Source organism: Euprymna scolopes, chromosome 15, assembly GCF_053919585.1.
Source record: "Euprymna scolopes isolate OS-2025 chromosome 15, ASM5391958v1, whole genome shotgun sequence".
Lineage (NCBI taxonomy): Eukaryota > Metazoa > Mollusca > Cephalopoda > Sepiida > Sepiolidae > Euprymna > Euprymna scolopes.
This window is the reverse complement of record NC_136496.1, coordinates 68,218,347-68,234,698: the sequence shown is the minus strand read 5'-3', so window position 1 is coordinate 68,234,698 and position 16,352 is coordinate 68,218,347. Positions and strand designations below refer to the sequence as shown.

At 34.0% G+C, this 16,352-nt stretch overlaps 1 protein-coding gene across 4 annotated transcripts in view; it reads right to left on the bottom strand.

Annotated features, from left to right (window-relative positions):
* The window catches only part of LOC145293866 (arf-GAP domain and FG repeat-containing protein 1-like), a 191,818-nt gene that overhangs the window by 111,725 nt on the left and 63,741 nt on the right, over positions 1-16,352 (bottom strand). The gene's annotated exons all lie outside the window — the stretch shown is intronic.

Below are 16,352 nucleotides of genomic sequence, written 5' to 3'. Positions count from 1 at the left end.
GAGAGATGGAGAAAGAGAGAGAGAGATGGAGAAAGAGAGAGAGAGAGATGGAGAAAGAGAGAGAGAGAGATGGAGAAAGAGAGAGAGAGAGATGGAGAAAGAGAGAGAGAGAGATGGAGAAAGAGAGAGAGAGAGATGGAGAAAGAGAGAGAGAGAGATGGAGAAAGAGAGAGAGATGGAGAAAGAGAGAGAGAGATGGAGAAAGAGAGAGAGAGATGGAGAAAGAGAGAGAGAGATGGAGAAAGAGAGAGAGAGATGGAGAAAGAGAGAGAGAGATGGAGAAAGAGAGAGAGAGATGGAGAAAGAGAGATGGAGAAAGAGAGAGAGAGAGAGAGATGGAGAAAGAGAGAGAGATGGAGAAAGAGAGATAGAGAGAGAGATGGAGAAAGAGAGAGATGGAGAAAGAGAGAGATGGAGAAAGAGAGAGATGGAGAAAGAGAGAGATGGAGAAAGAGAGAGATGGAGAAAGAGAGAGATGGAGAAAGAGAGAGAGAGAGAGATGGAGAAAGAGAGAGAGAGAGAGATGGAGAAAGAGAGAGAGAGAGAGATGGAGAAAGAGAGAGAGAGAGATGGAGAAAGAGAGAGAGATGGAGAAAGAGAGAGAGAGAGATGGAGAAAGAGAGAGAGAGAGATGGAGAAAGAGAGAGAGAGAGATGGAGAAAGAGAGAGAGAGATGGAGAAAGAGAGAGAGAGATGGAGAAAGAGAGAGAGAGATGGAGATGGAGAAAGAGAGAGAGAGATGGAGATGGAGAAAGAGAGAGAGAGATGGAGATGGAGAAAGAGAGAGAGAGATGGAGATGGAGAAAGAGAGAGAGAGATGGAGATGGAGAAAGAGAGAGAGAGATGGAGATGGAGAAAGAGAGAGAGAGATGGAGATGGAGAAAGAGAGAGAGAGATGGAGATGGAGAAAGAGAGAGAGAGATGGAGATGGAGAAAGAGAGAGAGAGATGGAGATGGAGAAAGAGAGAGAGAGAGATGGAGAAAGAGAGAGATGGAGATGGAGAAAGAGAGAGAGAGATGGAGAAAGAGAGAGAGAGATGGAGAAAGAGAGAGAGAGATGGAGAAAGAGAGAGAGAGATGGAGAAGAGAGAGAGATGGAGAAAGAGAGAGAGAGATGGAGAAAGAGAGAGAGAGATGGAGAAAGAGAGAGAGAGATGGAGAAAGAGAGAGAGATGGAGAAAGAGAGAGAGAGATGGAGAAAGAGAGAGAGAGATGGAGAAAGAGAGAGAGAGATGGAGAAAGAGAGAGAGAGATGGAGAAAGAGAGAGAGAGATGGAGAAAGAGAGAGAGAGATGGAGAAAGAGAGAGAGAGATGGAGAAAGAGAGAGAGAGATGGAGAAAGAGAGAGAGAGATGGAGAAAAGAGAGAGAGATGGAGAAAAAGAGAGAGAGATGGAGAAAGAGAGAGAGAGATGGAGAAAGAGAGAGAGAGATGGAGAAAGAGAGAGAGAGATGGAGAAAGAGAGAGAGAGATGGAGAAAGAGAGAGAGAGATGGAGAAAGAGAGAGAGAGATGGAGAAAGAGAGAGAGAGATGGAGAAAGAGAGAGAGAGATGGAGAAAGAGAGAGAGAGATGGAGAAAGAGAGAGAGAGATGGAGAAAGAGAGAGAGAGATGGAGAAAGAGAGAGAGAGATGGAGAAAGAGAGAGAGAGATGGAGAAAGAGAGAGAGAGATGGAGAAAGAGAGAGAGAGATGGAGAAAGAGAGAGAGAGATGGAGAAAGAGAGGGATTAAAGTCTAAATAGCTTGTAATTTTCGATTCGCTGAAGTTAGTCCCAGTGTCTTCACTAACACTGAACCGATTTTATCAACTTCACCATGACCAAAACGGTGTCTTCACCTACACCACTTTAGGCATGTTATCGAAGTGTATTCTTAAATTAAATCTCAATTTAATTCAGTTGCTCAACTGAGAAAGTGTTAGGTGGACATACATGGAAACATACAGATGCATTTTTTTTTTTTATAAATACGAGGTGCCTTTAATAAGTTTCCAAACTTCTTTTTGTATGGGCACAAATGAAACTAGTTCTCTTCGTAGTAATCTCCTCCAGCTGCAATGCACTTGTTGTACCGTTCCAACAACTTCTGAAAACTTCAATGGAAGTCCTCTTGTCAATGACCCTCATCACAGCATTCTTTCATCTTCTCAATTGTCTCATAACGACAACCTCTGTTTTCCTTGAGCTCTGGGAATAACCAAAAGTCACAGGGAGCAAGGTCTAGACTATAGGGAGGGTGAGAAACTGTTTTGATGTCCACCTTGGTCAAATCTTTCTGCTTTTCTCTGAGCACCCTTGGAATAAACTTCACACAAATCTTCCCCATCTTCAGTTCCTTGTGAAGAATTGTGTGCACATTTCCTATACTGCACTTATTGTCTCCATAGACACATGACGTCCTTACCATGAAATTCTTTATTTGGCCAATCAACTCTGGTGTTCTGATTTCCTTACTCCTCCCACACCTCTCATCATCCCTAACAGACTTCTTTCCTTTCTTGAATCTCTTCTGCCACTCAAAAACTGATGTTCGATTTATGCAATATGGTCCAAAAGCAGTCTATAGCATTCCATATGTTTCTGTGGCATTTTTTCAAGTTTAAATTTTATTGCATATCGTTCTTCTAAAGTGTCCTCATCTCCAGATTGCATTTTTGAAATTCACCGGCTGTGACAAAAAGGCTTTAGTAGGGTGTATTCCAATTCTTGCTGTAGCTGTTCATTTGAATCTGAAATCATAATTGGTTAGTCATCTCATAAGACATATAGCAATAACATACTGAATTTCCAAGATTCAACAGCAATTTTAAATGCCTGTACAAAAAAGGTCTGGAAATTTATTGAAGGCCCCCCCTCATAATATAATTATTTTTCCAGAAATACAAAATAATTTTGTCACATGATTTAAATAAACTAAACACATGACCCAGTGGGTCAACTTTGGTACGTTGAACATCAAATAGATAAAAGAAAGAAAAAAAAGTGGTTAGACAGACTTACAGTATTTAGATTTTAAGCAACTGCAACAGAATCAATAGATCAGGTCTCAGCTACAATGAAATTGGTACAACACGTCCCATCAAAATTTCTTTGTATCACTTAGTGTCATTTCCCTTTCCCTCTCCTCCAACCACTTCGTCTCATTTCTCTCTTCCACATCTTTATATTCTTCTCTTAAAACTACTTCTTGTTTTATTTGCCATTCCTTCCATGTAACTAATGTCAATGCTGATCGCTTTCAGAAAATAAATGTGACCTATAAATTATTTTAAAAAAAAGAAATTAAAATGTCTTTTAGGGAAAACTGTTGATGCGATGATGTTGCATGACTTAAAAGATTTCAACAAAAGCAACTATTGTAAATAATAGGAGCTTATGTTTTTTTTTTCAATGAAACTTCTTTTTTCTCATCTTATTTTCCTTCTGCCTCTACTTCTTTGTCTTTTTCCTCATTCCATCATTTATTATACCATGCCCCTACTTACTCCTTAACTGAAAGAGTGCTCTTTTCACTTCTTCATATCAAGTCTCCTGCTGTTCCTATCAATGAAAGTGTGACACAAAAAGGAAGGAATGAACATAGTAGTTGAATACCAATAACTTACGTGTTCAAGGATTTTTTGGTCAAAATTCCAAATTTTGAACTGTTCTCAGTAGGAACTAAACTAAAATAAGATTTTTGGAAAAATTTAAATCAGTGGTTCAATCGTTCAAAGTTTCATTCTGTGTTTTGTTGTATGATAATGCGCAAACAAATCAACGTTTGGCAATCTTGCTAGTTGATCCAAAGAGATTTATTCTTGGCAGTGAATTCATAGAATTGCATAAGATTAGCGAAAGCCAATTGAATGACTAATAGAAATATCTTATGTGAACAGTGTATGGACGGAATTGAAGTTTGCAGGATAAAATTGTTAATGAAAAAAAAAAAAACACTAATCGCGGCAAAGAATAAAACTTGGTGTTACTCAGTTTGAGAAAAAAAAAAAAGATTCTTTTGTTTTGATAAGGAGTAAAGCCAAAATTAAACAATTTACTTACAAAAATACTAGCTACACAGCACTGCCCAGAATGAAGTGGAGTCATTTTAAATTTAATTTCTTATTTTGTTTACACATAAGGTAGAGAACTCCTATTATGTTCTTCAATCTAAAATATGAATTATCCTCCATGTTGATTCTTTTTCTTTTTTTTTTTTTTTTTTTTTTTCTTTTTTAAATTTATTTCCAAGTGATTATTTTTAAATATTAGCAGTTGCCTGAGTTGGACTAAGTAATTTTTAGAAATAAATTGTAACAAAGTACATGATTATACTGTCAATAACATGGTACAACAAAACAAATGAAAATTGGCTAATTTAACTTGTCAATTTTAGTGCAATTTGAAAATTTGACAAGTTAATTTTATGTTCAAAGAAAGAAGAGTTTAAAATTGCGAATATAATTTTTAAAAATGAAAGAGTAATAATAAATAGGTTGAGCTAGTTTTTAATGATGCTCTACTTAATTTATTATTCCTTTCCAGGAACCTTTCATTTTGAGGTTTAATTCATAACTAGACCATGCAAGACCTGCTGGGTTAGTATTTGTTATATCTATATATTAGTGTTAAGACAATTGGAATCGGGAACTGGAAAAATTGGAACTTTTGGAGTATCAGAAAATTTTGTGCCTATTTTCCAATGCTAAAAATAATTCTTTTATTATTTCATCTTCGTTTAAAACTTAATTTTCAATTGCTGATACCAATGAGAAATATTTAGAGATTTTAAACTACCAGTAAAATTAAAATCTATAGATCATTCCTCACACAAATGTATTTACAGATTTACAAAGAATCAGAAATTGTATTGGAATCTGAAAATATTAGATACATCCCATCACATTGTAAATATTTGGAAATCCTAAAAGGCTTTGATAACAATTTGGAAATTCCAAGTTACAGCTGGAGTGGGTTGGACTTCAAACAAACATGCACAAATTGTTGGTATTATACAGATAAGCAGCTGCCAGCAATTACTGCTGCTGCTTTCAAACAAGCATATGAAACTCTTGCAATGTCATTAACATATAGCAAAAAGGAGAGGATACAATAAATGACCATTTTCCTCACAGATGAGACTAGTCATGACCAGCTTTTACTTACTTGCCTCAATTTAATGGCCTTGTGCCTCTTTATATTTGCAATAAATATAATCCATTTTTATTCTCCCCTCTCTTAATTCTTTACATAATTCACCTCCTCCAACTACTTCTCTTATCACCCACTCTTCCTCAGTTCCTCAGTATTTGCATTCAAAGCAGTGTATTGATAGGAGTTACATAAGAATTTTTGATTCACAAGTGGTCCCCAATCAAAAGTATGCACACTTTAAGGATAGTGCAATCCAAACAGGGTTCGGTTTTCACATCCACCAAACTTTATGAAACCAGGTGTCTTGATGGGGACACATAAGGGGCGCTTGACCAGCAGAAATCATAAGTTTGGACAGCCCATATGAATCACTTTATAGGGTAAGTGGGAGTTCAATCCTACTGTCCAACTCAAGCAGTACCAGACCTTTAAGTTAGCGAAGATGCCCGGGAGGCCTGCCGAAGACGTGGTTACACATCATCAAAGCTGACATTGAACCTATCTTTCATCCACAAGTCCATGGTGTTTGCCACTGGCCCTGGAACCATCTAGGCTGTTGTGGACTGTTGTGCATGGTCTGCATTCATCTGGAATGGTGTATGTTCTATCAGAGGAGCTGGTTTAACACATCTTGGATGAATGTAAGAAAGTCATCATTTGTTACATCACGAAAAATCATTTACATCTAGATTAGAAGTGTGAACAATCACAAGTTTTAGTAGTATAGTAGTAGATGCATCTAGATCAGGAGTTTCCAAATTACGGCCAGTCAGCTGGATCCAGCCTGTCAAAATCTTTAATCCGGCCTGGGGAGCTCTTATTGAAAATGTAAAACATTCAGAAAAAATTAAAAGATAGAAATGCGTGAAAATAGTGTTGTGGTTTTTTTTCTTTTTGTTCAAGAAAATGATTAAAAGAACGAGGTTTTGAAGAACCAGTTTCAATAAAATCAAAGTTAATTAGCAAAACTGTATAAAACATGGTCATTTTTTTTTTTGACCCATGCAGCTCTTAAAAAAAAAAAAAAAAAAAAATATATATATTTAACTACTTCATTTACTCACATAAAATTGATATACGAAAGTATAGATTTATGCGTATTTACTTCAAAAGTGCTCAATACATAGGTAGAGTGCATATATGTATGTACACATGTATATTTATATATAAAAAAAAGAAAAAAAAAAAAAAAAAGAAAATGTCTGCCATAAACCATTAACCAAGTTTTAAAACAGATCCTTTGTTCGATAAAATGCATGTCCATTGGCTGATAGGAAGGGGCGCGGTGGATACTAGAAAGCTGATTGGCTAACTAAAACCCTCAACAGAAGAGGACCATATAAAAACGATAAACAATCACAGAATTCTAGCATAAGCCTGACGAATCCTAGAGTGGATGAAACGCCGGATATTCAGTGTAGCTTAATCGCCATATATATTTTATAAATTACTATATATATATATAGCAATATGGCTCCCAGTTCCTAAACTTTTGGAGATCCCTGGTCTAGATGGTTCATATAGTACAAATACATACAGTGTCTATAGATTCCAAGGATCACGGATAGTCTGTAATCTATTTTAAGAGATAGCATCAAGTCTTTTCAACTGATGACGTCACATTTATAACATCATCCCATGAGCACAAGGGTAAATATACAAGATCCACAGAGTTCTTGTAGTTGTTGCATAATAATGTTCGTTCATCAAAACAATGAAAACCATCTGATCATCTTCTGGATGATGGATGAGATGCACTGGAAATTTATTTAAAGTCAAGCTGGTTAACGCAAACCAGCCTCACTCTCTCGTCCCAACTAGTGTGATGTAGCAACAGGTCAAAGTCAAGACAGCAAAAGGCCAGGTGGGATGAAAGAACTGCCGGAAGTGCATCCTCTTACAAACAGTGCCTGGAATTCCCAAATTGTCATCCATCACACAACTGTCACCGGCCAGGTTCAATGTTGCTCAACTTCGGTGATCTTATGGGAACGAGTGTGTGAATGTGATTACAACTTGTATATTACATGGTATAATGTACAAATATCATCTCAACCTAATTTTTTTTTTAAATCTCACAAAATATATAATATGAATATACTATCATATATATATATATATATATATATATATATATATATTTCAGCAGATAGACCCTTTGATGACTCATGACTATGTAAAAAAAAAAAAAATTTTTAAAAATGGAGATTCTGTTGTGTTATTTAATTAGTTACTCTAAAATTATAAGGCTCTGTCTTGGAACAAATCACTACAGATTCATTTCTTTATCATTAACCAATTTGTTTTTAAAGCGATTTAAATTACAGCTATTTTCAACTCAATTAGAAAAATAACCCATTTTTGTTAGATTATTATCAAAAATAAAAGGTGTGTATCTTCCTATTTTTTCAATAACTAACACACACACACACACACACACACATTTTTACACCCCAGTTCATACATTAGCTATCATAAAATAAAAAAAATTAAAAAAACAAAGAAAAACAAATATTTATAATTTGTAAATGCGTTATCATTTAGTGATTCATTTTATCATGTCAATAATGATAGCAACAATCACATGTCAACTGATTAAATATATTAATATATTTTGCAGTTGAGATGCTGCACGTGATTTGATGTCAAAAATAAAATGAAAAAAATTGCGTAATCATATTTTAGCAACAATTTATGAACTTAAGACTAATGAAGGTAGTTTATTTTAAAAACATTGAATGATTAAGGATAATGAGATTTTTGTTTTTTTTCTATTAAGTACTATACAGTTACATATATATTATCATATAGATTATTAGATCCGTTGGATGACAGCCAGTATTTATTATAGTTTGGTTCCATTTGAAAATTCATAAACTCTGACATAGCTGAGGAGAGAACTTGAATGCCTACTAGACATTGTTCTAAGGTCTATGTACAGGGGTTTGTCAGGACAATCTGGCATGATGATACTTTCCCTTACAAGTAAATCCTGAGTAAATATTAAAAAATCACATAGTATTCGTAAACCAAATAAGATCTCCTTAGTAAGGCTATCCCACACTGGTTTATTAAATGGTACACCTTCTCAAAGTGATGTTACTTATAGTATAATAGCACTAAGCTGGATATTTGATTAGTCTAGATGAATTCTTGTCCTGGAATCCAGCAAGACTAAGAGACCACTAACAAGATATACTGTAACGTATTTAAATGGTCAGTTGGGGAGAGAAAAATTAATGTTCTTAATTCTTTACTAACTCAATGTTTGAGAGGTAAAGGAGAACTTTAATAGAATATTCGAGTATCTGTGTATCTTATAAAGAGATCAAGTGTTAGTCCCAGGAAGGAGCCCCTTGATTTCTGAAAATTTCAGTTGAAGTAAAATAAAACAAAAAGGTGAGACATTTTTACATAACTAAAAATAATCAATCTATGTACTTCAATATCATAATCATTATTAGTAGTATTATTATTATTAGTAGTAGTAGTAGTATATAAAAGTATTCTTATCGTTCCTATATAGTAGTAAAGAGACTTTTACCATCTAATTCGCATATGTGTTTGTGGTATGTACTGACAAATATATAAATTAGATGCTAACATTATAAATTATGGCTAATTATAAGAATCAAAACAAAAATGGGCACTTCCGCATTACACAGACAGTGGAATCTTTTTTTTTTTTTTTTTGTGCAGTGCATTTCACTAAACTGTCGCCAGGCGACATTTCTCTCCATTCAAATTGTTTATTAATTTAAAAATTAAAACTATAATATATTGTTGACCCTTCAACAGGTGCCACAAAAAATATTAAAACTATTTTGTTACAGTGACAATTTTACTTTATTTCAAAAAAGTTTTGGAAAAAAAATTCTAATGTTGCTTTAATTAAAAAAATGTTTCATTTAAATTATTATATTGTTCAGGAAAAAAAAAATCCAATTTTAATTTGAATTCAAAAAATGTTTTTTTTTAATTTTTTTTTTTTTGGGGGGGGGGAATATAATGTTGCTTCAATTCAAGAGTTATTTATTTAAATTATATTTTCTTATGCAGACTTTTCAATAAATGTTTTTACAATTATATATATGGATACATTTTTATACAATCAATGTTTTGGTTCTCAAATATTTTTGTCTTCAGAAAAAAAAAAAAATATTGTTTGTTATTTATTTGCCGAGTTATCTGCCCAAGAAGAAATTGGAGTTATCAACCCCTAACAATACCACCGTCTATGTAATGCAGAAGTGCCAAAATGCATTCAATTCGAAAACTGAGGTACATTTAAGCATGCATTTCGTATTACAGTATATAGTAAAATAAAAACTATATATTGATTAACTCACATTTAGTATAATAATAGAGTTTCATATTCTACCATGTGATATGCTATAATATTAGCGCATCAAGTTTCAAAAGTTTCTAAACAAATCTTTCGACCTAGTTTAAATATAAAATATAAACTTAGCAAACGAAAAATGTACTAATACGGGGGAGGTCATAAAAGTTTCTCCTATCTAAACTTACAAAGCGAAAAATATTTTAAAATAAAATAAGATAAAAACTTTTTAATAATTATTTTTTTCCTTTTATTGTAAATTAATATTTAATAGAAACCAAAGTCGAACAAGTAGAAATGTTTGGGCTAGCAATTTTTTCACTGCATGAAAGTAAAAACTGAATCCAGTAAAATGATGTCCTATTTTTTGCTGTTATTTATTATTATTTATTTTTTTTTTTTTTAGCTAATGTAAAAGGGAACAAACAACATTCTTGGCCCACTTTTCTCTCCTCTCTTTCACAGCCGCACACGTACACTTGTCAACAAGCTAACATACTATTAGGATGGAATTGCTGGTGTATTTAATTCTTCATACAAAACATGCTTGCATTCCATAAAGTCACCTGTCAAGTTCTGATCCAATGAAATTAATGGTTCACAATCAAATCTTTTTCTTGTATTCTACTACAAGTTTTGTTTACATGTTCCACACTATTATAAAAATACTTAGTTGTATTCAACCAAGATTGAACCCCTCCCTCCATCCTCCAGAATCCTGCTACTTTCATTTTTTGTTTTGTCTCCTCTTTTAGAACTCCATTAAACAATGATTTTTTTTTTTTTTAACAATTCTTTTTATTTTTAATATGATTTTGAAAGTTAAATTTAATTATTATGCTATCATTTGGCCATTAAATTATTAATTGAATGAAATTGTTTTGAAACTATATTTTTTAAGGTAACGCTCAAATCTTTATAAAATTATCGGAGGTAAAACAAAACTTCAAAAAATTTGTGATCTTTGATATATTTTAAAGATATTTCATAAGAATTTTAAAACCAGTTTAAATAATTTTCTGCCCTACAGTTTAAATGTTTCCAAATTTTTAAAGCTCAAAGTAATTCTTTTGGAATCGGCTCTTACCCTATGAGGGTTTAACTGGCTTCCTCCAAAGGAGGAAGTTCCAAGGGAGTATCAAATTCATAAGTGGTCCCCAGTTGCATGTATATCCCCATTAGGAGAGATAACAACATTAGGTTTTTGCAACTCTTGCAGAGAGGTGTCAACATTCTCCTACAGCCAGCGCCTGAAATTCCCAAATCGGTCACTCATTTTAGTAATGTCCAGGCTCAATGTTGCTTAACTTCAGTGATCTGACAGGAACCAGTGTGTCAATATGATTATGCTGTATATATTCTTTAAACTATTAAAACATTAAAATAGCTGACTTTTTTTTTTAACGAAGAAATCAAAATGCATTCTGATAGATTTAATTTCATTTTTTAATGTACATTTTGATACACTCCACAAAACAAAAAATACCAATAAGTAATAAAGTGTAGTCAAATAATTCATAATTGGGTACAAAAATGTTTTTTTTTTTTTTTTTTTTTTTTTAAATAATTCTCACGGAGAAACAGTTTCTAAAGGTTAAATGTTAAACTAAAAAAATCTAAAAGATAAAATGCTGAGAGAATCCTTGCAGATAGAAGATGTTATAATATCTAAATTCTATATATATTCAAATTTTGTACATGTAAAATGTACACTGTTAACATAAGATGAATGAAGAGCCATGTATTTCTCATTTTGGTTTTGTTAAATCAAATAATGATTTGTTCCAGTAAAATGTCTTCATTAAAAGCTGGATTTTCCTTTGATTATTACAAGATAAGACAAAATATTAGAATAAAATTTAAACTAAAATATGAATTTTTACATAGAAAATACAAAATAGTTGTTTTTTTATCATGCTAGCACAGAATATTGAAAGCTCAATCAACTATGAATCAGTCTGATATCACTAAAAATGACTTGGTGCCGGCGGGGTGGGTCCGTGATGCATGCATAATAATGCTGGCAGGGAGAGTCCGTAACATACATGGGACAATGTTAGTGGGGAGGGTCTGTAACAAACGCGAGTCAACACTGACAGGGAGGGTCCGTAACAAACGCAGGCCAACACTGGCAGGGAGGGTCTGTAACAAACGCGGGCCAACGCTGGCAGGGAGGGTCCATAACAAACGCGGGCCAACGCTCGAAGAGAAGGTCTGTAACAAAGGTGGGCCAATGCTGGCAAGGAGGGTTCGTGATTAATGCTAGCAAGGAGGGTCTGTAACCCACATGACTAATGCTGGCAGGGATAATCTGTAACGCACAAAACTCAAACTAATTGAAATAATAGTTACATACATACGATGCTTTCTAATGCAACTGATGAGCAATATTTCATTTATCAACAGATTATGCTGATTCACAATTTGTTATTAATATTATTCATCCATGAGAAATGATCACACAATCATTTCCCAGAAATGATGTTTTCAAACTTAATAGTTTATTGATTGAAGCTACATAAAGAAAATGTCAAGAATGCACATTTTAAGATTATACTCATGACCTCTTCGATGAATATTTCATCTCATTAAAATGTTTGTGGAGATAAAAATTTCATAAAACTGCAAAACGTCATGAAGCATTCGGTAACTTAATTGTTCATTCAAAACATTTTGAATCAGCAATAAACACATAATTCAACATTTGATAAAACATCTGTAAATTAAAAAAGTTTATGAAAATCTTTATTCACCATAAAATTTTAAGTTTAATTTTGGAACATCAGAAAGTTTTATTGGACATTCTGCTGGTTTAGTAGGCCAAGAGCAGATTCAAGATGTCTTCTCAAATAGTGTCAATGGGAGGTGCCCATAAAGGTAATCAACTATTTCGGTTGTTTTTTTTATTTCACAGAAAAGTATGATATCTATTGTACACAATCAATTGAACACAAATTGTTATTTTACTCATAGTTGATGATCAGTTTGCAGATCTATTAACAGTATTAGTACATAAATAACCATAGTAGATAAGTAGATAGTATTGTACTTGTACCCCTCATATTAATTACTCACACCCCTTTCTATTGTTCCAGAATGTAACCAGCAGCGCATTCTTAGGAGCCGGAAGGAATTGGTAACCTGAAGATCGTCGAGTCCCTCCTCTCAAGACTATTAGACCTACTGCTCAGTAGAGGCTTGCACCTTCACTCGCCTACTAGTTCCTTTCCCCTGTCTGCTCATAGGAAGGTGTGTCTACTCATCTATGCGCCGTTGAATACACACTTTTGTCAATACAATCATGTCTAATATTCAGCTCACATGCCCAGTCACAGGATGTACCTGGACTTCCCAATCACTCCCTGAATCCCTCTCCAGTGTTTTGGCTGCTGCCATGACGCTGCATGCGCAAACTGCCCACCCACCTCCAGCAATGCAGTCCACACAACCCCCAAGAAGCCTCCCATGGCTTTACACCGACTGGCATCGCACAATGCCCCCGGTATCGCTGAGACTCAACCAGGCAACAGGTCGCGCAGCCGGCGCTCCCAGCACTAGTAAAATTCACTGATACCTGTACAGTGTAAATAGTTGAAACAGATTTTCTTCAGAATTTTTTGTCATGCCCGCAAAAAACTTGCCATGGGTGAGGGAGATAGATAGTATTGTACTTGTACCCCTCATATTAATTACTCACACCCCTTTCTATTGTTCCAGAATGTAACCAGCAGCGCATTCTTTTCCACGTCATTTTCCCAAATTTCATATGAACTTGATATCTGTTGGACCAAATGAAGCTGTGGTCATCTTGTAAATATTCTACATAATAATACATATATTGGAATGGGACATACCATTTTGTTAAAGCTTAAGTGGAATCTAGTCATAGGTTAACATCAGAAATTTGGTCGTCGCTACTCATGTTGTGGAAAAGAAAGCAACGCATTCTTAGGAGCCGGAAGGAATTGGTAACCTGAAGATCGTCAAGTCCCTCCTCTCAAGACTATTAGACCTACTGTTCAGTAGAGGCCTGCACCTTCACTCGCCTACTAGTTCCTAACCCCTGTCTGCTCATAGGAAGGTGTGTCTACTCATCTAATAAGATTGTAGTTAAACTGGGTTTAGCTTAATTCATAGTCTGTGATAGTATCCATTAGTCTAATAACGTAATCTCACTAATCAATAATTATCTGTCCCAAAATTTACCATCTACTTTGGGATATAAATTTGTATCAAAATAGATGGTTAATTTTAAGACACTATATTGAAGCAAATCTTGCGGATATGGTTTAGATACAAAATTGAATCTATTTTTATTTCATTAACAGTGTTTTTGCATGCATTTTGATGGACACAAAAAAAAAAAAAAAAAAAAAAAAATGGTTCAAATAATAAAAACGAGTTTGAGTAAATTATTAAAAGATGATTTCTCAACTCAAAATCAACAGAATTCTGTATCATTACAATTTATGTAGACTTGAATAGAAAAGTAAAATTGCATGTTCAATTAAATCCTTACAATGTTTATAAATGCATCAGAGATCAAGACTCTTGTTTATCCAACAAAAGTTGTCAACAAGAAATGTAAATTGCTTCTCAAAACTTATAAATGGAAGGTTGATCGAGCAAATGGGACTATCGAGTAGATGTTAACCAACCTTTCAATCCAAAACTTTCTGCTGAGAATTAAAAACATTTAAATGGAAATGTATGACAATAATTCAAGATGTTAAAGGAATCATCCACAGGAAAAACAGGAATGTTCAGGAGAAATTTGTTAACTTTTGAATCCAAAATTTTCAGTTGAGAAGTAAAATCGTCTTCAAGATTTTAAAGGGGTCTTTTACAAAGGTGATCCATAGAGGTTGTCCCTACAACTTTTAAAAACAAAGTCCAACAACAAGCAAAAAAAGTGCCGTGTTGTGAATGAAAAACACCTCTGCAGATTGAAGGAGAAATGGTTCTATAGTTGAAGGACAGATTGGTGGATCAGTGGAGAAATGATCACATCGTACTGTGGTGGAAGGAAAATGTAAATCATCTCGAAACTGTTTAAATGAAAATGGATAAAACATAAGATGTTAAAGGAATCATTCACATAACGATCAGGACAAGTAGGAATGTTAAATAGAAATTTATCAACCTTTGAACCAAAGATTTTCCATTAAGAATTAAGGACTACAGTTCTCATCTTAAGTGCTATTTGCACAATATTTTGATTGCTGTAATCTTCAATCTTCTTCAGTTATAGCTTGTTGAATTCAGGAATCTTTCCGTTGAACTTGGGAACCTGCATAGAATTTCAAACAGAATCCTTTATTTAATCTATGCTCTCGTATTATTAGCCATGGAATGAGAGCATGCTACACCTGTGGATTAAATTGTGCAAGTAAGATTCAAGATGAGAAAAGTAGTCAAAATAATTCAAATAATATGGTTTATCAATCCTCATCTCAAAAATTCAAAGCATAAAATGACTATGTCTAACTCAGTGAAAATGAACAATTTAGTGGTTGGATATTACATGTTTATTCTGGGATTAGTTTTTTGAGAGTTCAATATGTGCACCACCGGTATACGTCAAGTCTTGTCAAACACGTTTGTAGTAACATCATACTGTGCAAAAGGGATTCTCTGCTGGAGTTCATCTATACTCACAGGAAAGGGGGGAAAGGAAGAGGGAGGGCATAGACTAGTTCCTTTATATATGCTTACAAAAACAAATCTCAAAAACAAAGTCCAGTGACCATGGTGCCATTTGATCAGAACAATTTCGATCAGTTGCTTTTAGGTCTTCCTTAGACAATCAACCTTTTTGCAATTCAAAACATTCGGTAAACGTTCCACATGACCATACCAACCTAACCAATTTCTGGGAAAATGTAGTCCATTCAGTAATTCCTAAGGTATAAAATGTCTGATTTGGTAAGATTTCACATTACAGATCCATCTAATCATGGATCTGTCATTACACTACAGGCAAGAGAAAACTAGGTGAAGGCCCAACACTTACTGCCAGGTTTCTTGGAAATGCTGTTCAACAAAATAAGTGTACAGAATTTCCTATGATAAGAACCTGGTTACACTTACAATTTTATTTTAAATATAAGATTTTAAAAATTTATTATAGTTTTTCCCTATTTAATTATTGATTACAACGAATATTTATTAAAAAAAAAAAAAAAAAAAAAAAAATTAATTTCTACTACTCAAAACAAGGTCTATTGCTACTTGGAACATAAGGGACTACTGTTTGGGATTGTGTCTAACAGGACTGTGAGGAGTTGAGCAGTGAAATTTCTGTTCACATTACGTTAAAACTTCTACGGGTTATTATAGTCAGGGAAGCAGAAAATGAAGGGATTCCAAAGTCTGGCAGTTCGAGTGAAGAAACTATTAGAATAAAAGACTTTCTGAGATCTAGGGACTTAAACGGTGAAAGGGTGGTATTTTACTACTGGTTGGATTAGTCAGGAGTATGCATGCTAAGAAGGCACAAATGCTAGGTCATCAGAGCACATTACATTAAAGTACTTACAAAACAGGCACAAGCGATGGGACAAAAGTTGAAGCTTGACTGACAGTGCGGGACATTAAATTTAAGGTTTTTTTATTCTGCCTAAAAGTGAGAGACTAGTGGTAGATGTACCGGACCAGATGTGGTAACAGTATTCCATGCATGGGAGAATTGTGGCTTTGTAAAACATATTGGATTCTGTCTGGTTGGAGTAATTTTCTAGCATAGTACTTCTTTTTATAAAAAAATTTAAATATAATTCAATGTACATTTATTAAAGTTACCTATCAGCAAGAAACATACATGGAGCCAAGATTTTGTCATTTATTGATAGATATGTATATAAAGTATTTATCCACA